This window comes from Tachypleus tridentatus, chromosome 10 (genome assembly GCF_004210375.1).
Source record: "Tachypleus tridentatus isolate NWPU-2018 chromosome 10, ASM421037v1, whole genome shotgun sequence".
Lineage (NCBI taxonomy): Eukaryota > Metazoa > Arthropoda > Merostomata > Xiphosura > Limulidae > Tachypleus > Tachypleus tridentatus.
Window position 1 is genome coordinate 120,608,007 of NC_134834.1, and position 27,468 is coordinate 120,635,474.

General features: G+C 34.1%; 1 pseudogene across 1 annotated transcript; it reads right to left on the reverse strand.

Moving 5' to 3' along the window:
• Positions 1 to 3,074: 3,074 nt before the first annotated feature.
• On the reverse strand, positions 3,075 to 19,625 carry LOC143230201 (glucosamine-6-phosphate deaminase 1-like; annotated as a pseudogene). The gene is made up of 6 exons (XR_013016288.1): positions 19,306 to 19,625; positions 17,927 to 18,085; positions 17,142 to 17,243; positions 15,806 to 15,988; positions 7,159 to 7,343; positions 3,075 to 5,445 (listed from the first exon to the last, which is right to left on the reverse strand). The product of XR_013016288.1 is annotated as a glucosamine-6-phosphate deaminase 1-like (transcript).
• Between the last annotated feature and the right edge of the window lie 7,843 nt (positions 19,626 to 27,468).

Sequence of the window (27,468 nt, forward strand, 5' to 3'; positions counted from 1 at the left end):
GTACATCAGTAAAGATTACCATGTATATAGAGTTACTTAACCAAGCACTAAAATAAAGTACATCAGTAAAGATTACCATGTATATAGAGTTACTTAACCAAGCACTAAAATAAAGTACATCAGTAAAGATTACCATGTATATAGAGTTACTTAACCAAGCACTAAAATAAAGTACATCAGTAAAGATTACCATGTATATAGAGTTACTTAACCAAGCACTAAAATAAAGAACATCAGTAAAGATTACCATGTATATAGAGTTACTTAACCAAGCACTAAAATAAAGTACATCAGTAAAGATTACCATGTATATAGAGTTACTTAACCAAGCACTAAAATAAAGTACATCAGTAAAGATTACCATGTATATAGAGTTACTTAACCAAGCACTAAAATAAAGTACATCAGTAAAGATTACCATGTATATAGAGTTACTTAACCAAGCACTAAAATAAAGTACATCAGTAAAGATTACCATGTATATAGAGTTACTTAACCAAGCACTAAAATAAAGAACATCAGTAAAGATTACCATGTATATAGAGTTACTTAACCAAGCACTAAAATAAAGAACATCAGTAAAGATTACCATGTATATAGAGTTACTTAACCAAGCACTAAAATAAAGAACATCAGTAAAGATTACCATGTATATAGAGTTACTTAACCAAGCACTAAAATAAAGAACATCAGTAAAGATTACCATGTATATAGAGTTACGTAACCAAGCACTAAAATAAAGAACATCAGTAAAGATTACCATGTATATAGAGTTACGTAACCAAGCACTAAAATAAAGTACATCAGTAAAGATTACCATGTATATAGAGTTACGTAACCAAGCACTAAAATAAAGTACATCAGTAAAGATTACCATGTATATAGAGTTACTTAACCAAGCACTAAAATAAAGTACATCAGTAAAGATTACCATGTATATAGAGTTACTTAACCAAGCACTAAAATAAAGAACATCAGTAAAGATTACCATGTATATAGAGTTACTTAACCAAGCACTAAAATAAAGTACATCAGTAAAGATTACCATGTATATAGAGTTACTTAACCAAGCACTAAAATAAAGTACATCAGTAAAGATTACCATGTATATAGAGTTACGTAACCAAGCACTAAAATAAAGAACATCAGTAAAGATTACCATGTATATAGAGTTACTTAACCAAGCACTAAAATAAAGTACATCAGTAAAGATTACCATGTATATAGAGTTACGTAACCAAGCACTAAAATAAAGAACATCAGTAAAGATTACCATGTATATAGAGTTACTTAACCAAGCACTAAAATAAAGAACATCAGTAAAGATTACCTTGTATATAGAGTTACTTAACCAAGCACTAAAATAAAGAACCCTCTAGTTTGAACACTTTTATAAGGTGCACCTTTCTTCTTCAGGGGCAAATCCAACAGATTAGTTGTGGAATTGTATGAGTAAGTTTATTTGTGTGTTAGGGGTAATACCATTAGAATGGAGTTTCCATTCAAAAGTTGTTTGTGAATTTCAACCTACAATTTGGGTAACTTTGAACAAAGCCTCTAGAAATGTTATAAAAACTATAAACTATAAAGTTTTTATTGTAACTGGACTTGCCATTATTTTTACTAAATAATCCAAAAGAAGCAACACAAAGGTAAAATTCTTAACATAATTTCTTTTTTTTGTTACCCAACTGTTTATTTTATTTAATAATACCAAACAAATGGAGAGTAATGTAGTTATATATGCACCTTTCTAAATGTAGTGAAGTTTAAACCATACCAGTCCCACATTAGAAATGAAACCAGTGTTTTATAATGTGACACTTAAAACTGTTGAATTTAATTTTGATCATAGTAATAAAACAAATATAAAAGTAAGATTTTTATTTTTAAAATTAAAAACAATTAAACAAAAATCCCCATGTTTATTCTAAACAGTATAGAAGCAAACTGACATCAGTAATGGATTCATAATGGGGTAATTACTACTTGACTTAGTTATTAAGAGAAGTGGTAAACAGAAGGATACAAAAAACACTGAATACCACAGATATACTGCACAACAGTTGAGTTTAAGTGTAAAAAATTAAAATAATTTTAGATCTAAAAAGTCACTCGTATTAATCTCTGTATTTAAATAGGTGTTTAATCTGGAGACTAGGTCTGTATATTAATCTGGAGACTAGGTCTGAGATTAAGTTGAAGTTTTTATTAGAGAAGAGATTAAGTAACCTTACACATTCATGGTTCACATATAAACATATTATATGACAGTAAGGTCACATAAATTAGCAAGAGAAAACTCCACTTATATACTACAGTCTGTAAATATTTAAGAGTGTCTAACAGAAATAGCCTTCTACTACTTAAACCTACTCATTCATCGATTTGTTCATATTCTGAAACCACAGATCATAATATATCTCATTCACTGATTTCTCTATCATTACCACATGATCTTCAGACATTAAGGAAAGCTTACTCACAGATAAGGCTGCCTGACTCTTAAAGACCCATATTTATTATGTTTATATCTAAAATTGTTATAACTTTTCACACTTAACCTTAACCATTGTACAATATATATAATTATTTTCTTTTTGTTTTATCCTTCCATATGCCACTTCTCATGACAACTAAGTAAACTAATGACCGTAATATTACTTAATATTCATCCTCACAACACAATTTTTATATCTTGCTGACAGAATGAGTGTATTCTCCAACATTCATACCTCGTAAATAAAATATTTTGTGTCTTATCAACTGTCTTCATCTTTTGTTATCAGATTGATTAGCTTTGTAATGAGATTATAACATTAAATATTACTTATATTAAATCCATAATGATGTAAACCTGTACAAAATATACAACTTTTCTTTTCAAACACAAACATTATTTTAATAAATTATATTCAAAAGCAATCCTCATTTAAAATTTTCTAAGGAAGTCTAGCAGCAAGATGATACAAGATTGACAAGTTTATAAAAATTAATATTACACATTCAGTTTATAATAGTTGAGTGATTTGTATGATATTCTGTTATATAAATATATCTCACAACAACTTTCATTCCATATCACACTTGGTTTTAATTTTCTTCTTTGTGCTTGTAATAAACTTCTAGTGTGAAAGACAAAAAAATATTACACTGAAAAGTTTCATATCAAATATAAATATAGTTTTGTTATACATAAAATAAAATTATAAAGAAATTACTAAAGTGTTTAAAAACATTTAAAAAGAAATCAAAAGTTAATGTATATTTAAAATTAACACAGTATTGGAAATAATCATGAAATGGTTAATTAAAAAGGTACAATAGGCCCTTAAAACAGGAATGTCACCTCTGTAGTATATGAAAATTAACTGCACTAGAATACAGTCAAGTGTTGATAGCTGACACTGTCATTGGCTGTCATCAAACCAATCAAAAGTGCTGCAGCAGAATACAGTCAAGTGTTTACAGTTTACACTGTGATTGGTTGTCATCAAACCAATCTGAAGTATTGCACCAGAATACAATCAAGTGTTTATAGTTTACACTGTGATTTGTTGTCATTAAACCAATCACAAGTGTTGCATCAGAATACAGTCAAGTGTTTATAATTTATGCTATGAGTGGTTATCATAAAACCAATAAAGAAATGTCACAACATTATGAAGCTTATTCCTGTACAGGCAGATGTAATGTACTATAACAATATTATGACTGTGATTCAGTTATGGCTCACAGTACTGAAACACCATGGCAATTGTGTATAAATTAGAGTTTTGGTGGTCAAGTAAACTTCAAGCTGCAATAGGAGATGCACATAAGATTTTGAAGAGTACACATCAAACTAGAACTGTTAATGATAGAAGACGTTAAATATCTTAGGATATGTTCTTTATAAAAGACACGACAGTCCATGCATTAAATACATTTGTAAATGCTGTCTCAAAACCAGTAGAAATATATACTAGCACAAAGTGTTTTCAAAACATGTAATTGCTCAAAAACTAAAAGGTTAAAGTAGACATTGGACCACAGTGTAATTAGCAATACCAGATTTATCCTCTTACAGATGAATATAAGTTTGAATTATTCAGTATCAGTCAACGACAGAGAAGACGATATAATAATGTAGGTATAGTGAAGAGCAGTGGACAATTAGTAGAAGTTGGTGATGTATTTAAACCTGATGTCACCATGACTACTTATAGAAGACGATATAATAATGTAGGTATAGTGAAGAGCAGTGGACAATTAGTAGAAGTTGGTGATGTATTTAAACCTGATGTCACCATGACTACTTATAGAAGACGATATAATAATGTAGGTATAGTGAAAAGCAGTGGACAATTAGTAGAAGTTGGTGATGTATTTAAACCTGATGTCACCATGACTACTTATAGAAGACGATATAATAATGTAGGTATAGTGAAGAGCGGTGGACAATTAGTAGAAGTTGGTGATGTATTTAAACCTGATGTCACCATGACTACTTATAGAAGACGATATAATAATGTAGGTATAGTGAAGAGCAGTGGACAATTAGTAGAAGTTGGTGATGTATTTAAACCTGATGTCACCATGACTACTTATAGAAGACGATATAATAATGTAGGTATAGTGAAGAGCAGTGGACAATTAGTAGAAGTTGGTGATGTATTTAAACCTGATGTCACCATGACTACTTATAGAAGACGATATAATAATGTAGGTATAGTGAAGAGCAGTGGACAATTAGTAGAAGTTGGTGATGTATTTAAACCTGATGTCACCATGACTACTTGAAAATACAAGAACTTTCTGACCCAGTACAACACTTTTCTGGAACATAATTCATCAGGTAGGGAATCATCTTTGGACAAGACAAAGATTCCCAGCATGCAGTAAATGTGATGAAACATCTTCGTGATATAATAGCTGATTGATCACTTATAACCATGGCTTGGCCTAGCATAGGTTTCCAATATGAACATTCTTGAGGATGTATGGTTTCATATAAAAAACCTAACAAGGTCAAAGGATGATCAAGCGACTTGGCTGAATCATGGAGAGTAAGTAATACAGGACATCTGAAATAACATTTCACTAGTATACATTGATAAAATAACAACATCAACTATTTATACTCACTGTTTGTGATTCATGTACATCTACTGCTTGCGTGTTTTCATAATTATTTCCATTACTGTATATCTTTGCACAACTGTATTTACTGTTTCTCTTCTTCAGTGTGGTCATCTTCCTGGATGAGTTTGTTGTGAATCTCCATCAGACCTTTAAAATACTTGACTGTCTTCACACGTAGTTCAAGGGTGGAATCTTCATCACAAACAAATATTGTCTGAGGATGAAGTTGAAAAGCAGAAATTGTCCACATGTGACTGACTCCTCTTCAACGGCCTTGTAAAGTGCATACGATTTGTGTGCCCCACTGATTATGACCAGTAACTAAAATATTCAAGATTATCGTGACTTGACGTCAACATACCAATCCATTTAATATCCACAAAGGAACAAAATTCATGTCAAACACTTTGATATAAAGTTAAGATTTATGTTACAAGAATACTTAAATTGAAGTTTTAAAAACTGAATTCAGATTAATATACTACATGTATACTTTACTGTCTGTTTGCAGAATTTCATGAAAACATACAAAAAAACTATCTGTGCTGGTTGCTCATAATTCAGAAGTGATAAACTAGACAGAAGGTAGCTAGTCATTACCACATAATACCAACTCTTAGGCTACTCTTGTAAGACTGAGTAGTGGAGTTTGAACATCATTATAATAACACATCTTTGGATCCAAAATAGGAGTGAGAATTTTGTTATTGGTTGTAACAGTTCATGATTCACAACCTCTCACAGTAATCACTAGGACCACGCTGAGCCCGTGAACACTTTAAACTAAACAACTTACTTTGATAACCATCTAAATTAAGTGTACAGTTCATAATAATAATAATTACATTTAAACTTTTTATTCACAGATTTACTCCTATCCATATAAAACGATAATCTAGTGATGCAGAGATGCCAACCATTACGATTTTGGTGTATACATTACAACTATACGTTCATACAGACAAATATTACAACTTGTTACAACTCCCAAATTATTATATATTATATAGGCCTATACAATAAAGTGATAAATTGTTCCCCCAGGAGTTGAAATGGGTGAAAAGAAAAGTTCTAGTGAGATACAAATAAATTTTGATAATAAATAAAAGTCATAGTCCAAATGGCTACTTGTGATAATCATGTTTGTGCTTGAAATAATAAAAAATATTTGTATCTCCGACGTCTACCAATAGTTTGAGTACGGTGCTTCTCCATACTGGGTACGTGGGGGAATCCACAGTTACGTCATCAGTGCTTGTCAGTCAATCAGCGCTCGCGTAAATGGGTCTAAGCGGCATAGAAACACCAATGCGATCGTTCAAAAGATAGAAAAAAAAGAGGCCTTGTTCATCAGATTGTTTTGGTTCTGCCAAATCTAAAAGGACTAAAACTGTGAATCAAAAATTTAGGAAAGAGTATAGAGCAAAATATTCGGTCATTGCATCAAAAATCAGTGACAGTTATGCGTTTTGTACAGTTTATCACATCGATTTTTCGGCATCTCACCAACAAAAGGCTGAGGCGAAGACAAAAACGATGCAGATAACGACATTTATGAGTAAGAATTCAAAATATGAAACCATAAATGCAGAAGGGATGTTCACGCAATTCATCATTTGAATTTTTTAAATTTATTTATTAAATACACAAAACACGGTCATAAATGAACAATCTATAGCAGTAATAAATAATAATAGTTATAATATTTTTCACAAAAATGCAACACCAAAATTAAAACATGTTTAATCTGTTACCACATAAAAACAAGAAGGAAACTGTCTGTTAATTAAGAAGCTTCTGAATTATGTAACGAAATGGGATTTTGCACAAACATATAAATATGAAAACTATGAGATTGACTAGTAAAATACTAGTTTGATAAAATTTTCTATGGTGGAAAACATTAGAGTAACATCATAAGAGTTCGAAACAAGAGTCCCAAATTACTGTGAAACAATCAAAGCATTTTCAAAACAAACCTATGTGAACCAACATCAAATCAACAGTAAAATAAGATCTAGCATATACACAAACCTCTCGAGCATCCATGACTGTTCCTACACCTACAGTCAGAGCTTGCCGAGGTACTTTCGAGAGGTCATCATCAAAAAAACGTGCGTTTGCCAGAACAGTGTCCATAGCAAGAGTTTTGACTCTTGTGCGAGATGATAAGCTTGACCCTGGCTCATTAAAAGCTATGTGTCCATCAGGACCAATTCCTAACAAATAAATAAAAAATAATAACCGCTTGACCCTGGCTCATTAAAAGCTATGTGTCCATCAGGACCAATTCCTAACAAATAAATAAAAAATAATAACCGCTTGACCCTGGCTCATTAAAAGCTATGTGTCCATCAGGACCAATTCCTAACAAATAAATAAAAAATAATAACCGCTTGACCCTGGCTCATTAAAAGCTATGTGTCCATCAGGACCAATTCCTAACAAATAAATAGAAAATAATAACCGCTTGACCCTGGCTCATTAAAAGCTATGTGTCCATCAGGACCAATTCCTAACAAATAAATAAAAATAATAACCGCTTGACCCTGGCTCATTAAAAGCTATGTGTCCATCAGGACCAATTCCTAACAAATAAATAGAAAATAATAACCGCTTGACCCTGGCTCATTAAAAGCTATGTGTCCATCAGGACCAATTCCTAACAAATAAATAGAAAATAATAACCGCTTGACCCTGGCTCATTAAAAGCTATGTGTCCATCAGGACCAATTCTAACAAATAAATAGAAAATAATAACCGCTTGACCCTGGCTCATTAAAAGCTATGTGTCCATCAGGACAAATTCCTAACAAATAAATAAAAATAATAACCGCTTGACCCTGGCTCATTAAAAGCTATGTGTCCATCAGGACCAATTCCTAACAAATAAATAGAAAATAATAACCGCTTGACCCTGGCTCATTAAAAGCTATGTGTCCATCAGGACCAATTCCTAACAAATAAATAGAAAATAATAACCGCTTGACCCTGGCTCATTAAAAGCTATGTGTCCATCAGGACCAATTCCTAACAAATAAATAGAAAATAATAACCGCTTGACCCTGGTTCATTAAAAGCTATGTGTCCATCAGGACCAATTCCTAACAAATAAATAGAAAATAATAACCGCTTGATCCTGGCTCATTAAAAGCTATGTGCCCATCAGGACCAATTCCTAACAAATAAATAAAAAATAATAACCGCTTGACCCTGGCTCATTAAAAGCTATGTGTCCATCAGGATCAATTCCTAACAAATAAATAGAAAATAATAACCGCTTGACCCTGGCTCATTAAAAGCTATGTGTCCATCAGGACCAATTCCTAACAAATAAATAAAAAATAATAACCGCTTGACCCTGGCTCATTAAAAGCTATGTGTCCATCAGGACCAATTCCTAACAAATAAATAGAAAATAATAACTGCTTGACCCTGGCTCATTAAAAGCTATGTGCCCATCAGGACCAATTCCTAACAAATAAATAGAAAATAATAACCGCTTGACCCTGGCTCATTAAAAGCTATGTGTCCATCAGGACCAATTCCTAACAAATAAATAGAAAATAATAACCGCTTGACCCTGGCTCATTAAAAGCTATGTGCCCATCAGGACCAATTCCTAACAAATAAATAGAAAATAATAACCGCTTGACCCTGGCTCATTAAAAGCTATGTGTCCATCAGGACCAATTCCTAACAAATAAATAAAAAATAATAACTGCTTGACCCTGGCTCATTAAAAGCTATGTGCCCATCAGGACCAATTCCTAACAAATAAATAGAAAATAATAACCGCTTGACCCTGGCTCATTAAAAGCTATGTGCCCATCAGGACCAATTCCTAACAAATAAATAGAAAATAATAACCGCTTGACCCTGGCTCATTAAAAGCTATGTGCCCATCAGGACCAATTCTAACAAATAAATAAAAATAATAACCGCTTGACCCTGGCTCATTAAAAGCTATGTGCCCATCAGGACCAATTCCTAACAAATAAATAAAAAATAATAACCGCTTGACCCTGGCTCATTAAAAGCTATGTGCCCATCAGGACCAATTCTAACAAATAAATAGAAAATAATAACCGCTTGACCCTGGCTCATTAAAAGCTATGTGTCCATCAGGACCAATTCCTAACAAATAAATAAAAAATAATAACCGCTTGACCCTGGCTCATTAAAAGCTATGTGCCCATCAGGACCAATTCCTAACAAATAAATAAAAAATAATAACCGCTTGACCCTGGCTCATTAAAAGCTATGTGTCCATCAGGACCAATTCCTAACAAATAAATAAAAAATAATAACCGCTTGACCCTGGCTCATTAAAAGCTATGTGCCCATCAGGACCAATTCCTAACAAATAAATAGAAAATAATAACCGCTTGACCCTGGCTCATTAAAAGCTATGTGCCCATCAGGACCAATTCCTAACAAATAAATAAAAAATAATAACCGCTTGACCCTGGCTCATTAAAAGCTATGTGCCCATCAGGACCAATTCCTAACTAATAAATAAAAAATAATAACCGCTTGACCCTGGCTCATTAAAAGCTATGTGCCCATCAGGACCAATTCCTAACAAATAAATAGAAAATAATAACCGCTTGACCCTGGCTCATTAAAAGCTATGTGCCCATCAGGACCAATTCCTAACAAATAAATAAAAATAATAACTGCTTGACCCTGGCTCATTAAAAGCTATGTGCCCATCAGGACCAATTCCTAACAAATAAATAAAAAATAATAACCGCTTGACCCTGGCTCATTAAAAGCTATGTGTCCATCAGGACCAATTCCTAACAAATAAATAAAAATAATAACCGCTTGACCCTGGCTCATTAAAAGCTATGTGTCCATCAGGACCAATTCCTAACAAATAAATAAAAATAATAACCGCTTGACCCTGGCTCATTAAAAGCTATGTGTCCATCAGGACCAATTCCTAACAAATAAATAGAAAATAATAACCGCTTGACCCTGGCTCATTAAAAGCTATGTGTCCATCAGGACCAATTCCTAACAAATAAATAAAAATAATAACCGCTTGACCCTGGCTCATTAAAAGCTATGTGTCCATCAGGACCAATTCTAACAAATAAATAGAAAATAATAACCGCTTGACCCTGGCTCATTAAAAGCTATGTGTCCATCAGGACCAATTCCTAACAAATAAATAGAAAATAATAACCGCTTGACCCTGGCTCATTAAAGCTATGTGTCCATCAGGACCAATTCCTAACAAATAAATAGAAAATAATAACCGCTTGACCCTGGCTCATTAAAGCTATGTGTCCATCAGGACAAATTCTAACAAATAAATAAAAAATAATAACCGCTTGACCCTGGCTCATTAAAAGCTATGTGTCCATCAGGACCAATTCCTAACAAATAAATAGAAAATAATAACCGCTTGACCCTGGCTCATTAAAAGCTATGTGTCCATCAGGACCAATTCCTAACAAATAAATAGAAAATAATAACCGCTTGACCCTGGCTCATTAAAAGCTATGTGTCCATCAGGACCAATTCCTAACAAATAAATAGAAAATAATAACCGCTTGACCCTGGCTCATTAAAAGCTATGTGTCCATCAGGACCAATTCCTAACAAATAAATAGAAAATAATAACCGCTTGATCCTGGCTCATTAAAAGCTATGTGCCCATCAGGACCAATTCCTAACAAATAAATAAAAATAATAACCGCTTGACCCTGGCTCATTAAAAGCTATGTGTCCATCAGGATCAATTCCTAACAAATAAATAGAAAATAATAACCGCTTGACCCTGGCTCATTAAAAGCTATGTGTCCATCAGGACCAATTCTAACAAATAAATAAAAATAATAACCGCTTGACCCTGGCTCATTAAAAGCTATGTGTCCATCAGGACCAATTCCTAACAAATAAATAGAAAATAATAACTGCTTGACCCTGGCTCATTAAAAGCTATGTGCCCATCAGGACCAATTCTAACAAATAAATAGAAAATAATAACCGCTTGACCCTGGCTCATTAAAAGCTATGTGTCCATCAGGACCAATTCTAACAAATAAATAGAAAATAATAACCACTTGACCCTGGCTCATTAAAAGCTATGTGCCCATCAGGACCAATTCCTAACAAATAAATAGAAAATAATAACCGCTTGACCCTGGCTCATTAAAAGCTATGTGTCCATCAGGACCAATTCCTAACAAATAAATAAAAATAATAACTGCTTGACCCTGGCTCATTAAAAGCTATGTGCCCATCAGGACCAATTCCTAACAAATAAATAGAAAATAATAACCGCTTGACCCTGGCTCATTAAAAGCTATGTGCCCATCAGGACCAATTCCTAACAAATAAATAGAAAATAATAACCGCTTGACCCTGGCTCATTAAAAGCTATGTGCCCATCAGGACCAATTCCTAACAAATAAATAAAAATAATAACCGCTTGACCCTGGCTCATTAAAAGCTATGTGCCCATCAGGACCAATTCTAACAAATAAATAAAAAAATAATAACCGCTTGACCCTGGCTCATTAAAAGCTATGTGCCCATCAGGACCAATTCCTAACAAATAAATAGAAAATAATAACCGCTTGACCCTGGCTCATTAAAGCTATGTGTCCATCAGGACCAATTCCTAACAAATAAATAAAAAATAATAACCGCTTGACCCTGGCTCATTAAAAGCTATGTGCCCATCAGGACCAATTCCTAACAAATAAATAAAAAATAATAACCGCTTGACCCTGGCTCATTAAAAGCTATGTGTCCATCAGGACCAATTCCTAACAAATAAATAAAAAATAATAACCGCTTGACCCTGGCTCATTAAAAGCTATGTGCCCATCAGGACCAATTCTAACAAATAAATAGAAAATAATAACCGCTTGACCCTGGCTCATTAAAAGCTATGTGCCCATCAGGACCAATTCCTAACAAATAAATAAAAAATAATAACCGCTTGACCCTGGCTCATTAAAAGCTATGTGCCCATCAGGACCAATTCTAACTAATAAATAAAAATAATAACCGCTTGACCCTGGCTCATTAAAAGCTATGTGCCCATCAGGACCAATTCCTAACAAATAAATAGAAAATAATAACCGCTTGACCCTGGCTCATTAAAAGCTATGTGCCCATCAGGACCAATTCCTAACAAATAAATAAAAATAATAACTGCTTGACCCTGGCTCATTAAAAGCTATGTGCCCATCAGGACCAATTCCTAACAAATAAATAAAAAAAATAATAACCGCTTGACCCTGGCTCATTAAAAGCTATGTGTCCATCAGGACCAATTCTAACAAATAAATAAAAATAATAACCGCTTGACCCTGGCTCATTAAAGCTATGTGCCCATCAGGACCAATTCTAACAAATAAATAGAAAATAATAACCGCTTGACCCTGGCTCATTAAAAGCTATGTGCCCATCAGAACCAATTCCTAACAAATAAATAAAAAATAATAACCGCTTGACCCTGGCTCATTAAAAGCTATGTGCCCATCAGGACCAATTCCTAACAAATAAATAGAAAATAATAACCGCTTGACCCTAACTCATTAAAAGCTATGTGCCCATCAGGACCAATTCCTAACAAATAAATAGAAAATAATAACCGCTTGACCCTGGCTCATTAAAAGCTATGTGCCCATCAGAACCAATTCCTAACAAATAAATAAAAAATAATAACCGCTTGACCCTGGCTCATTAAAGCTATGTGCCCATCAGGACCAATTCCTAACAAATAAATAGAAAATAATAACCGCTTGACCCTAACTCATTAAAAGCTATGTGCCCATCAGGACCAATTCCTAACAAATAAATAAAAATAATAACCGCTTGACCCTGGCTCATTAAAAGCTATGTGCCCATCAGGACCAATTCTAACAAATAAATAAAAATAATAACCGCTTGACCCTGGCTCATTAAAAGCTATGTGCCCATCAGGACCAATTCCTAACAAATAAATAGAAAATAATAACCGCTTGACCCTGGCTCATTAAAAGCTATGTGCCCATCAGGACCAATTCCTAACATATAAATAAAAAATAATAACTTATGTACACCCTGGCTCATTAAAGCTATGTGCCCATCAGGACCAATTCCTAACAAATAAATAGAAAATAATAACTGCTTGACCCTGGCTCATTAAAAGCTATGTGCCCATCAGGACCAATTCTAACAAATAAATAGAAAATAATAACCGCTTGACCCTGGCTCATTAAAAGCTATGTGCCCATCAGGACCAATTCCTAACAAATAAATAAAAATAATAACCGCTTGACCCTGGCTCATTAAAAGCTATGTGCCCATCAGGACCAATTCCTAACAAATAAATAGAAAATAATAACCGCTTGACCCTAACTCATTAAAAGCTATGTGCCCATCAGGACCAATTCCTAACAAATAAATAAAAATAATAACCGCTTGACCCTGGCTCATTAAAAGCTATGTGCCCATCAGGACCAATTCCTAACAAATAAATAAAAAATAATAACCGCTTGACCCTGGCTCATTAAAAGCTATGTGCCCATCAGGACCAATTCTAACAAATAAATAGAAAATAATAACCGCTTGACCCTGGCTCATTAAAAGCTATGTGCCCATCAGGACCAATTCCTAACATATAAATAAAAAATAATAACTTATGTACACCCTGGCTCATTAAAAGCTATGTGCCCATCAGGACCAATTCCTAACAAATAAATAGAAAATAATAACTGCTTGACCCTGGCTCATTAAAAGCTATGTGCCCATCAGGACCAATTCCTAACAAATAAATAGAAAATAATAACCGCTTGACCCTGGCTCATTAAAAGCTATGTGCCCATCAGGACCAATTCCTAACAAATAAATAAAAAATAATAACCGCTTGACCCTGGCTCATTAAAAGCTATGTGCCCATCAGGACCAATTCCTAACAAATAAATAGAAAATAATAACCGCTTGACCCTAACTCATTAAAAGCTATGTGCCCATCAGGACCAATTCCTAACAAATAAATAAAAAATAATAACCGCTTGACCCTGGCTCATTAAAAGCTATGTGCCCATCAGGACCAATTCCTAACAAATAAATAGAAAATAATAACTTATGTATATTTGATTAGCATTACAAGTAAATAAAGAACCATCTGAGTTCCACATATTTTAATACACTCTACAAAACTTAAAGTGAATCAATAATAATTTCAAGTCTAATTCTTACATCATAATTTACTCCTTAAGAAAATTTCAGGTATGTAGAAACATTCCACTTCACTTACAATAATAAACAACTTAAGATTAAACTTCATCACATTATGTAAAAAAGTTTATTAATTTTAATAAAATCTTCAAACTAAAAAGGTGAAACAGTGGTTTCATTTTCTGTCAAATATTTCAATGCCAAAGTAAAAGCATTCTCTCACCAGTATTAATGAGAATAATACAGATATCAAAATTAACCTTAGACTACAGGATCTTAACATTTAGATCAAATTCTTTATTTCCTTTCGGTGTTACTTGACATTTGTGTTCTTTATGCAGTTGATTCATTTCGGCTGTACAACACTCATGAACAACGTTAAGTGATGTTATACAAATGTGTGAACCACACACAGGTATATATTGTCATACACTTGTATCTCCATTACACTTTGTCATATACACTGTTATTGAAGGGAAGGCACTTAGTCAACAGCAACTAATGGGTGCTTAGTAAAGTGATTTTTGTTGGAAGGACATAATACAAGTTTCGACAAAATAGTGGTTTGAATTCTTCAGGTGTGGAAACACCATAAAATGCTTCCTTACTTAACTAACTAATGGATACATTTTGTATACATGTAATTTACCAAATTATCTTCAATACATTTCTATACATGAGAATACTGAACACTTACTACCACATCACTGTGATGGTATTTACTGAACTAATACTGAACACTTACTACCACATCACTGTGATGGTATCTACTGAACTAATACTGAACACTTACTACCACATCACTGTGATGGTATCTACTGAACTAATACTGAACACTTACTACCACATCACTGTGATGGTATCTACTGAACTAATACTGAACACTTACTACCACATCACTGTGATGGTATCTACTGAACTAATACTGAACACCACATCACTGTGATGGTATCTACTGAACTAATACTGAACACCACATCACTGTAATGGTATCTACTGAACTAATACTGAACACTTACTACCACATCACTGTAATGGTATCTACTGAACTAATACTGAACACTTACTACCACATCACTGTAATGGTATCTACTGAACTAATACTGAACACTTACTACCACATCACTGTGATGGTATCTACTGAACTAATACTGAACACTTACTACCACATCACTGTGATGGTATCTACTGAACTAATACTGAACACTTACTACCACATCACTGTGATGGTATCTACTGAACTAATACTGAACACTTACTACCACATCACTGTGATGGTATCTACTGAACTAATACTGAACACTTACTACCACATCACTGTGATGGTATCTACTGAACTAATACTGAACACTTACTACCACATCACTGTGATGGTATCTACTGAACTAATACTGAACACTTACTACCACATCACTGTAATGGTATCTACTGAACTAATACTGAACACTTACTACCACATCACTGTAATGGTATCTACTGAACTAAGTTTTACCTCCAACAAAAAGTTCTATTCCTCCTGCCTCTGATATTTTTTTCTCAAACTCTTCACATTCCTTCTGCAAGTTAGGGGCATTTCCATCCAGAATGTGAGTATTTTCCTGCTGAATATCCATATGCTTAAAGAGGCTGTTCCACATGAAAGAGTGGTAGCTTTGAGGATGGTCCCTTGGTAGTCCTGAAATTAACACATCATATCTATAGAATGTAATATCAACTTTTAATATTAGTTTATTAAAATGATAAAAAATAAGTATTTAACACATTATAAAAGATGAGGGCATTTCTGGGTTATTTATAATTCTAATATACAAAATTGTTTGTCTGTCTAGAACAATTGTACTTCATCCATGTGAATCTGTATTGACTTAAGAGTGGTGGGATAGGTTCATAGATTTGAACACGACAACTACTATGGAATATTGCAAAATTTTTGACTAACCGAGTCTAATTCTTGATGATGAGAAACTCACTTGAAATAAAAATATATCTCACAATGGCTGATATGGGTATTAACACTTTTATTACTAAGGAGAGAACAACGTTTTGACCTTCCAAGGTTAACCTGAAGATGACCTAGAAAGGCTGAAACGTTGTTCTCTACTATCAATAAAGTGTTAATACTCATACCAGCAGTTGTGAGATATATTTTTAATTGAATTTAAGAAAGAAACACACAAGGTAATACACTAAATGAAAAATATGTACTAATAAAAAAAGTGTGCTTATTTTTATGTACAGAAACGTTACTTCTACTGGATGTGGTAACTTCAACACATCAGGCCAAATACACTAACTTTTACCCAAAGAAACTGGCATTACCACAAAACAAGTCATTGTCATTCAAGAAAAGGAAAGGCTGTAGCCTAAGCCCTAGGGATATAACCAGAAACACTGTTGAAGGGCATTACCTCTCAAATATTTTGCAAAATGTACAGTTTTAGACCCAAACTTACTATGGGCAAAACAGGAATTATCTTCTAGAGAATAACAAAGGAACAAGGTATTTGGAATGAGGTGAACTCAGAAGCTTTACTGGCCATGTGTTATTTGGAACATGAACACATACATAATAAATAATATTATAATTCAAGAAGATATGGTATGTTCATATACCATATAATCATTGAACTCAAACTCAAAATGTGGATTGCACTTTGGGTTCCTTATATTTTTGTATATAATTTAGTGACATCTAGAAACATTAAACATGTGCAGCTTTCATACAAATACGTAGTTTCCATTAAACTGACCAATATTTACACAAAGCTTGAACTTACAACATGATATACCTTGTTTAACCTACATGTCCATAGATACACAGGCCTTACCAACATATTCGTCCATATTGAATGTCTTCACATATTGGAATGACAGAGTTCCATCTCTGTAGAATTCTATCAACTTATTATAGGTTCCTAAGGGAGTACTTCCTAGAAACAAACAAATATTTGTTGTTGTGAAGCTAAATGTTTCTAAAACAGCACTCTCCTGAAAAAATTGTTCTAATAATGTAGCACATTTTGATGAAACATAACTCATGTCACATAATTCCTTAAAACTGCAAGATTTGTTATCTTAGGCAACTTTTAACTGCAGACATATTTCTAAATGTTAACTTCTTGTATCTCTACACGAACCTGTCTTTATTGCTACACTTCTTGTATCTCTACAAGAACCTGTCTTTATTGCTACACTTCTTGCATCTCTACAAGAACCTGTCTTTATTGCTACACTTCTTGCATCTCTACAAGAACCTGTCTTTATTGTTACACTTTTTAGATCTCTACAAGAACCTGGCTTTATTGCTACACTTCTTGCATCTCTACAAGAACCTGTCTTAATTGCTACACTTCTTGGATCTCTACAAGAACCTTTCTTTGTTGCTACACTTCTTGGATCTCTACAAGAACCTGTTTTTACTGATTAATTTCTTGTAACTTTACATGAATCTTTCATTATTGCTATATTTCTTACACCTATACGTACATTTGTCTTGTATGCTAAATTTCTTGCAGACATATTTCTAATTAAGTTGCTTCTCACCACATCAATATTTTTATAATATGTTATGTAACGAATGAGTCCATATAAAGATAATGAATACAGACAATACCTGTTGGCAAGCCAAGAGTGAAGTAGCGATCTGGTCCTGGATTGAACTGATGGATTCGCTTCCTTATATACTTGGCAGTCCAAGTGCTAACATCATCGTTAGAGTCAAGAATCACCAACCTCATTGTTATTTTCTACACTTGTCTTGTTTTAAAAAGCACTAAGATAAAAGCAGATGAATCACAGAGTGTATACAAGAAGTTTACTAAAACATTCATGAGAACCACAAACACTGTTATTATATTGATTCTGGTTAAATCAGAGAAATATTATTTAAATGTCAAATTATATATACATATATATAATTCTAGTAATATGATTTTTTCACCTATAAAGACCAGTATCTTGACTTAACTTTAGCTTGCATTTAAAAATTCTCAATACATAATTATGCTTCCATAATAACTTTAACGTATTAAATCCATGTCTTTAGATAAAGGTTACATGTCAGATTTATGTTTAGTAAACAAATTACATAAATGCACTTAAGCCTGTCAGTAGATCACTTGAAGTACTTGTCACAGACCCTGATATACTTAAATAAATATGTAAAAACTAAAACACTTAATTCAGCAACTGTAAAAAAAACAACAAATCTACAATATCACATTGTACTTAACTACTCATGATTTTATTCATTATATCAGAAATTAAGTGAAATAAAAATGAGATAAATCACAAAACATGGAACTTCATAATTCATCTGTAGGAAGATAAAACCTCTAGGATATTAATTAAGTGTGACTGATTAGAAAAGGCAAAATGTGAGTTTTTGAAGTAGGTTACTACTGACATCTTGCGTATAGACAGACAACAGACCATAATAAGTGTGTCTATGTTGGCTCTTAATAGGAATGTTACAGCTGTGGCTCCTTTCAAGAGATATAAAACATGAGGAGAATATTATCTCATAATGTATGAGATCAACTTTATGATTCAACTCCAACTATAGCTGACATAAAATATGCCTCTTAAGAAAGGTAGCAAACAGTGCATTACTTTTGTGTTTGTTGCTTTTTAAGTGCAAAGTTATACAAAGATTTATCTGTGCTGTGTCCATCACTGGTATTGTAACTGGGTCTAGCCAAGTTTCTAGATATAACCTTTGAAAACCATCTCACATGGACTGAACAATTCATGTACACAAATCCATCAACAAATATACTGTAGACTTAAGGTTACTTTCTGGAAGAAACAAAGGATGCAACTCTCAAACAGTAATAAAAATCTGTCTAATCTATATACATCCCCTAATTGAGTATGGGTGCCAAATCACCTCCAACAAGTCCCATAAAGTAGAATACAAGCTACAAATATGACAGAGCAGAGTTGTTAAACTAACTTTAAGACTTCTTAAATTTACTCCAATGAGATACTTACACAAATCAGACAATATACAAACAATGAACAACAGACTAGCATCCTTATAGTTCCAATACGATAATGAAGCACATAATAAAAAACACCTAATTTTCACCCTTCACATCATGAGAAAACATCTTACAAAACAACGTCCTCCTACAATGAATATTTGACCATGAAATACACTCAACACCACCACTAAGTTCTATATACATTACGTTTGTTTCATTTTAAGCTTTGGGCACAGGGCAGTAGGTCATTTGGCGCCCGTTCCGTGAAAGTGGATATTTGTCGCAGGAGCGTAGTCAGAAATGGCCATTGTGTTTTGTTTTTTTTTAGTTTGAGTGCTTAATGCAAGCGCCGCAGGCGCAAAGTCATGCTAGGGGGTGCGAGGGCATGCTCCCCCGGTAAATTTGTTAATAAAAATATAAAAGAAAAGCCTGAATTATGCATTCTGAGACCACCTTTGTGGCTAGTTTCAGAATGGCACACTGAGATGTCTTATTTTTTTTAATCATGAATAAATATATAGGCCTTTATATATAATATATAACTTAAAGTTATCAGGCCCAGCGAAGTAGGCCTACAGTCCTGTCATCAACATATAAAATTTAGAGTCACTCAAAAGAGTACAAAATATATGTATAGTGTCTATAATCTGTATTCAAATATCATGGACAGTGTATGTTCAGATTCCATGGATTTCAAGAATTAACTTCACAAATAAAGAGTGGGTGGCACCGTGGCAGGCTGGCACTAACCTAGTACCAATGACGCCATCTATAGTGAATCATTCACTATACATGGCGCCAATGGTACTGTGAATGTGACGTTGACAAAAAGAATGTGACATTGACAAACAGAAGTTGCGATAAACAATCATTCAGTATGTCAAGCCTCTAAAAGCAAAAGACACTGAATGGGTTCTTTAAACCCATTCATGAGGTTGAACCTGATCAATCTGCTGCATCAAATCAGGTTGAATCAGAATTGTCAACTGAATTGTCAGAGTCATCACAGTGACCTTCTACCAGTGCTGCCACTACCACCTCAGGTCCAGTCTGGGACATTAGAAATTACATTTCTGATGATGTCAGCATTGGTAAACAGAAAAGTCAACTCCTCATTATATTAATTTTGTATTAAAAATCGTGCAAGCACTCTGATGAGTTTTAGCCTGAATATTTATTGCTGATAGCGATTGTAGGCCATCAGCTACAGGATGTTAGGCCTGCTCTGTGAAGTACAGCTCTAAGCCTTTCTCTTCGAGGTTATTGTATTCTCATAACAAACTTTCCTATGTGCAAAATAACTTAATTAGAACTATGTCTTTCTGTCTTTTTTAGATAAACGCTGAAACCAAAAAATGCCTCCTTGAGAATGCCTGGAAGCCAAGGAGTGATTATGTTTTCCCCCAGTGCGGTCCAAAAAAGCTACGTTTTCAGCAACGTTGGCTTTCACAGTGGAGATGGCTACTCTACAGTCAACATGCAAAGGGTGCTTTCTGCAAGTACTGCTGTCTTTTTGCTCCTGACGGCGCTGGTATTGGAAGCCAGAAATTGGGAGAACTAGTAAAATTTCCATACACAAACTGGAAGAAGGCTGTTGAAGACTTCAAGGCATATGAATTGAAACAGTACCACCAAGACAGCAAAGAAAAATCTAACAATTTTCTACAGGTCGTAAATACAAGTTAATCTGTGCACTTGCAGCTTGATGCAACTTACAAGCAAGAAATTGAACAGAACCGGCAATATTTAATGCCTGTTATTGATACTGTATTGCTGTGTGGGAGACATGGTTTAGCTTTGAGGGGAAAATATGATTCTGGTCCAATGTTTGTTGGTGAAACTGATGAGGAGCCCATCAATAATGATGGAAATTTTCGGGCAATTTTGTGCTACAGGGCAAAGGGTGATGTCAAGCTTTCAGCAAGCCTTAAGAGTACAAAGAGGAATGCCACGTATCTGAGACCTCAAATTCAAAATGAAATCATCAATGCGTGTAGTACTCATGTTCTTGATGCTTTGGTCAACAGGGTTACTGCTATAAAGTGTTTCTCAATATTAGCTGATGAAACAACAGATATTTCAGGCATTGAACAGTTTTCGCTCTGTGTTAGATATTTGCATGCCAATGACAATTCTGTTGCAATGAGAGAATATTTTTTTGCAATTTATACCTGTTTATGATGTGACAGGCAGAAACTTGTTTGATGTTATCATAACCAATCTGATAAAATGTGGTATTGACATGGCTTACCTGCGAGGACAAGGGTACGACGGTCCTGCCTCTATGAGTGGGAAATTTAATGGTGTCCAGAAACTCATAACTGATAAATTCCCACTTGTACCCTATGTACACTGCAGTGCCTATTCCCTAAACTTGGCAATTTCTGATACTGGTAAAAAAGTTCCTGTGCGAAATTGCATGGGAGTAATTTCTAACATTGAAAACTTTCTCAATACACCCAAACAAAAGCACGTTTTGTCTCTTTCGGTGGAGAATAAAGCACCTAAATCGAAAAAAAAACCCGGTGGGGCAGGTTGAGAGGCATGACTCAGTCATTGTCTTTCTAGAATTAATCCATGCAGTTGCAGATGCCCTTAAGACAATATCAGGTTGGCAAGACAGAGATTCTGCCACGCAAGCCAATCAATTGTTGTGTTCTATAACACAGCCAGAATTCATCATCACTCTACTCATCATTGCTAAATTGTTTTCCTTTAGTTTACCTCTATGCAACTTACTGCAGGAACAGAACATTGATTTAGTTGCTGCGATGTATCATGCAGAAATAGTGGAAGATTTAATCCGTTTACTCAGAAATAATACTGTAAATGAATTGAACAACATTTTCTGTGAGGCTCAAACTCTGTGTAGTGAGCTTCAAATTGACATTATAATGCCAAGGCAGGCTAAAAGACAGATGTACCGTGCTAACCCACAAACCACTAGCTCTGAGGAGTACTTTTGTATTGTTGTATTTGTACCATTTGTTGATCACTTTCTTTCACAAATATGTGACCGTCTGTCCAGTCACAAAACTCTCCTTACAAACTTCATGTGTCTACTACCATCAGGATCTACCACAGAATGGTCAGAACCTACAGCACAACAATGTGACCAAATTAAAGAGTTGGTCAATATATACAAGGCTGACATTGACAGCACTTCACTAGCTGCAGTAGGTGAACTTAGGGTTTGGTACAAATCACTTGCGAACAACAAACCAAAAACTGTCATAGATGCATGTGCATTGTGCAATGTACCAATATTCCCAGTCATTTCTAAACTGTTGAAAGTGTTTGCCACGCTGCCTGTGTCAACGAGCTCAGTGGAGCGTTCGTTTTCAACCCTCAGAAGACTTAAAACGTATCTGAGAAATACCACCACTGAAGATCGATTGAAATGGCCTCATTATACATTCACCGTGATATTAAAGTTGAACCAAACTGTGTTGTAGATGTCCTGGCAAGAACGAACAGGCGTTTGAGCCTTTCATAGTTATTCGACTGTATTTCTCTAGTTCTGACAAAACTTACTGTATTAAAAGAGTATTCAATCAGAAATTTGCATTTGACCATTTGTTGTGTGTGAAATTATATACCATGCAATCACGGATCTTTATGAAACTTCACAGGTGGCAACTAAACTTGTCTAAAAAGTTTGGGTACATGGGGGGTTAACCCCCATACCCCCCTTGGCTACGCCCCTGATTTGTCTGGAGGATCTCCCGTTTCCTGGCACTTTTGAATTCTACAATCCCAGCCATGGCATTGGATTTACAGATCCCAGCTATTAGGTGACCCTCTACACTGACCGTCTTCTTGACATATGTCATGTGTCGCCTTGCTTCTTAACTTTAACGTAGCCATCACCGGCCTTATTCTATTCTCTACCTCACGTCTATCCATCTGACATTCGCTAAGTCTCTCTGTCATTAAATACCTTCTATCTCGAAAATATCTCTCAATCCCACAACTTAACCAAAATCCTTCCTTTACGCGAGCGATGCGAAGGGAGATAACATCCCTGAACATCCAGTTTACAAAAGTAAATGATCTTTCCTTTAAAAACTAAATACCTGTCAAGATTCCTTGTTCTTTTTGGGTTTTTTTCTTATCATGGTTCGGTTCGGTCATGTGCACGATCTGGGAGAGTCAGGTGCTATGGTTCGGTTCGGTCATGTGCGCGATCTGGGAGAGTCAGGTGCTATTTAGACTTCTTTTTCCCTCCTTTATCCCGCGTCGCGCTAAACATGCTCGCCCTCCCAGCCGTGGGGGCGTTATAATGTGACGGTCAATCCCACTATTCGTTGGTAAAAGAGTAGCCCGAGAGTTGGCGGTGGGTGGTGATGACTAGCTGCCTTCCCTCTAGTCTTACACTGCTAAATTAGGGACGGCTAGCACAGATAGCCCTCGAGTAGCTTTGTGCGAAATTCCAAAACAAACAAACAAACCCTCCTTTATGGTTCGTATATTTATTGTGAAATTATTTTCACGAGTTCAGCAGATCAAAATTTAATTACTTATTCTGGTCTTATGTTCCTCTTCAGGGTTATCTTCACGAATATACTTCTTCTAAGTATTTAGTGCTATTTTACTACTTTTCTTCATTTGGTCGTGTAAATAGTTTGACAATACAGTTCCATTGTAAAGCTTCACTCTTTCACTTGACAAAGTTTTCAAACGTGTATTTCGCATAACTTATCTTTTAACTTTATGTGCAGTTTTCATATCGAAAGTCTAAGCGATAACTTATTTTCTTCTGTAGATGGACTTTTTCTTAAGAGTAAATATCGACTGCAGGAAAGTACTCAGGGCCATCCTCATCAAGTATAATATGACAATTATTAAAACTTGTTTTTTTGGCGTTATAAATATTCAGATTTACCATTGAGTTACTGGAGGATACATTACTTTTAATACACTACAAAAGGTAGGACAGATAATAACTTGATCTGTATCAATCAGTTTCTACATACACATTACTTTTAACTAATTAATCAAATCATCAATTTCTTACTCTTAAATTTCCACGAAAAGATAACTATAATTATAAATATACCTTCATGAAATAATAAAATACAAGTCTACATGTTAATTCCGTTACGTCTCCTGACTTTCCAATTTAATACTCATTACTATCAGAGTAATTCTCAATGCATTTGCTTGTCGAGTTATAATAACATCAAGGAGCAGCTATACGCATAATTAACCAATAATTAGGTAGCAACTAACGAACTTATAAAACTAGCACCATCTTCCAAAGTATCATATAAAAGTCACTTAACGTATTAATGAAAATATAAATTTAATCTTACTTACTATATATTTGTTCGGAAAGTTGGTTTAATGGTACTATTAACTAGGCTATTATAACTATTAACTAGGCTGTTATAACTGACGTTGTTCTACATTATTCATCCAATGGTCAAAGTTGTACAACTCGTTTGTAAGTTCACTGAACTTGATATATTTATTTTTTCAGGTTGTTACGTTTAACCTTGAGAAGTTCGAAAATTTACAATGATATGTCAATAATATATACATACGTGTTTATTTACACAAACATTAACCCTCCTTATATTCTTGGGTGACGTAATAGTGAAAATTCAGTATTTCAAAAATAACGATATATTTTATTAAACAAATGCATTTTTGTTATTTACAAACTGGTCCAGGATCACGTGGCTGGAGGGTACACGTAAACAAGGTTGACCTATTAAGCGGCTGCTTTTACAGAAATGTATATTTATTTTATTTTTTCAAAGTTAAAACAAATGAGGTATTAATTAACCAAAAATTAAAGGCAGTTTATGCACGATAAGGAACTAAAACCTTGTTTAAAAATACAATTAAATATAGTAAGAAATATAAAGCATGCAAAAAGTAAATGATTTGTTATTCTAATAGTAATATTTATGTATTTTTCAACTTTAAAGGCGTGGTGGAAAACATCTTTCATATAAAACAGTAAAACGTATCGGAAACGGCACAGAGCGGAAACCTGTACAAGCTGTAAATATCAACATTTTGCAGTATTATCTTAATATTTCTCTTATAAAAGGCCCTCTATAGGGCGAAACCTGAGTAATACGGACGGAAAACTACTCTTCACCTACCTCATCTATCAACAAATAGGATTAGAACCTGAATAAGGTGGATAAAATGTTTTTGATTAAATATTAATTAATTCCTTATTTAATTAATAATTTCTTTAAATTTTAATAAATTCTTGTTTAATTAATAATTTCTTTAAATTTTAATAAATTCTTGTTTAATTAATAAAATTTCGGATATTTTGTTACAGTAAGTATCGGTTAAATATATTCTATTCTTTTTTCTGCCGTCATTATTTTTGCAGTTAAATTAGATTCATGATTTGTAGACTTATCTTCTAAATGCAAAATTCCACACTTTTAATTATTCCGACCAAAAAAATAAATTACTATCTTCCCTATTTTTAAAATTTAGGAAAAATTTACCATGGGTAATAAATAAAAGTGAAAATCCACGCTGTTTCAAAAATTTAAGGAAAATCAATTTTCTGTAGAATGAAAAGCGAATAATAAAGCGTGGATTACAAATACTATATTCGGGGAGTTTTTGAACAAATTAAACAAAAGAATGAAACAATAAAATAGGTTTTGTTTGTTTGTTTTTTAATTTCGCACAAAGCTACTCGAGAGTTATCTGTGCTAGCCGTCCCTACTTTAGCAGTGTAAGACTAGAGAGAAGGCAGCTAGTCATCATCACCCACCGCCAACTCTTGGGCTACTCTTGGACACATGCTTTAGGAACGAGAGCATAAACGGGTATGGGATTATAGGGGTGTTAGACGTTAGGTTATTATTTAGTATGGATGTAAAGATGTTTCTTTATATTGGTTTAATTGACTTCTTTCATTTTGCATTTGTTTATATTTGTTTCCCTATTTAATATCCAAATGTTTTCTATGGTTATGTTGTGTTTATTTGATTTCCATTGTTAAAAAATGTGTGGTGTTTTGTTTGTTTTTGAATTTCGCACAAAGCTACTCGAGAGCTATCTGTGCTAGCCGTCCCTACTTTAGCAGTGTAAGACTAGAGAGAAGGCAGCTAGTCATCATCACTCACCGCCAACTCTTGGGCTACTCTTGGACACATGCCTTAGGAACGAGAGCATAAACGGGTATGGGATTATAGGGATGTTAGACGTTAGGTTATTATTTAGTATGGATGTAAAGATGTTTCTTTATATTGGTTTAATTGACTTCTTTCATTTTGCATTTGTTTATATTTGTTTCCCTATTTAATATCCAAATGTTTTCTATGGTTATGTTGTGTTTATTTGATTTCCATTGTTAAAAAATGTGTGGTGTTTTGTTTGTTTTTGAATTTCGCACAAAGCTACTCGAGAGCTATCTGTGCTAGCCGTCCCTAATTTAGCAGTGTAAGACTAGAGGGAAGGCAGCTATTCATCACCACCCACCGCCAACTCTTGGGCTACTCTTTTTACCAACGAATAGTGGGATTGACTGTAACATTATAACGCCCCCACGGCTGAAAGGGCGAGCATGTTTGGCGCGACGGGGATGCGAGCCCGCGACCCTCAGATTACGAATCCCACGCCTTAACACGCTAGACCATGTCGGACCTTCAATAAAATAGGAATATTCTACTTTTCCTAAATAATGCAACTTGTCATCCAAAAGTTTAACTTTCAAATGTTCGTTTAGTCTTTCTACCTCCATGTACAACATTAGTTCTACAGCCACTAGATAATGGAATTATACAGTGTATATAATTGAAATACAGAAAATTGATGCTTCAACATATTATTGCAAACATGGACGACTGTTAGAGAGCATCTGAAATGACCATGGAAATGGACGTGTTAGATGCAATTACATTTTTAAGTCATTCAATCAAATTCGTAACAGATGAATGCGTAATATAATGCTTTCGAAACTGTGGATTTATTCTTCATAATGGCGGAGATTGTGGAGAAGTTGTTTGTTATTACGATTCTAGTGAAATCCAAACTCTGATTGAGAAGATTGATGCAGATGATTCTGTGAACGCGGAAAGTTTCGTGAACGTTGACAAGAATGTTTTAATAGAAACTGATTTTAAATCTGTAATAGAATAACAACATGGTAACAGTGTGAGAAATTCAGAAGATGAGCAAAATGGAA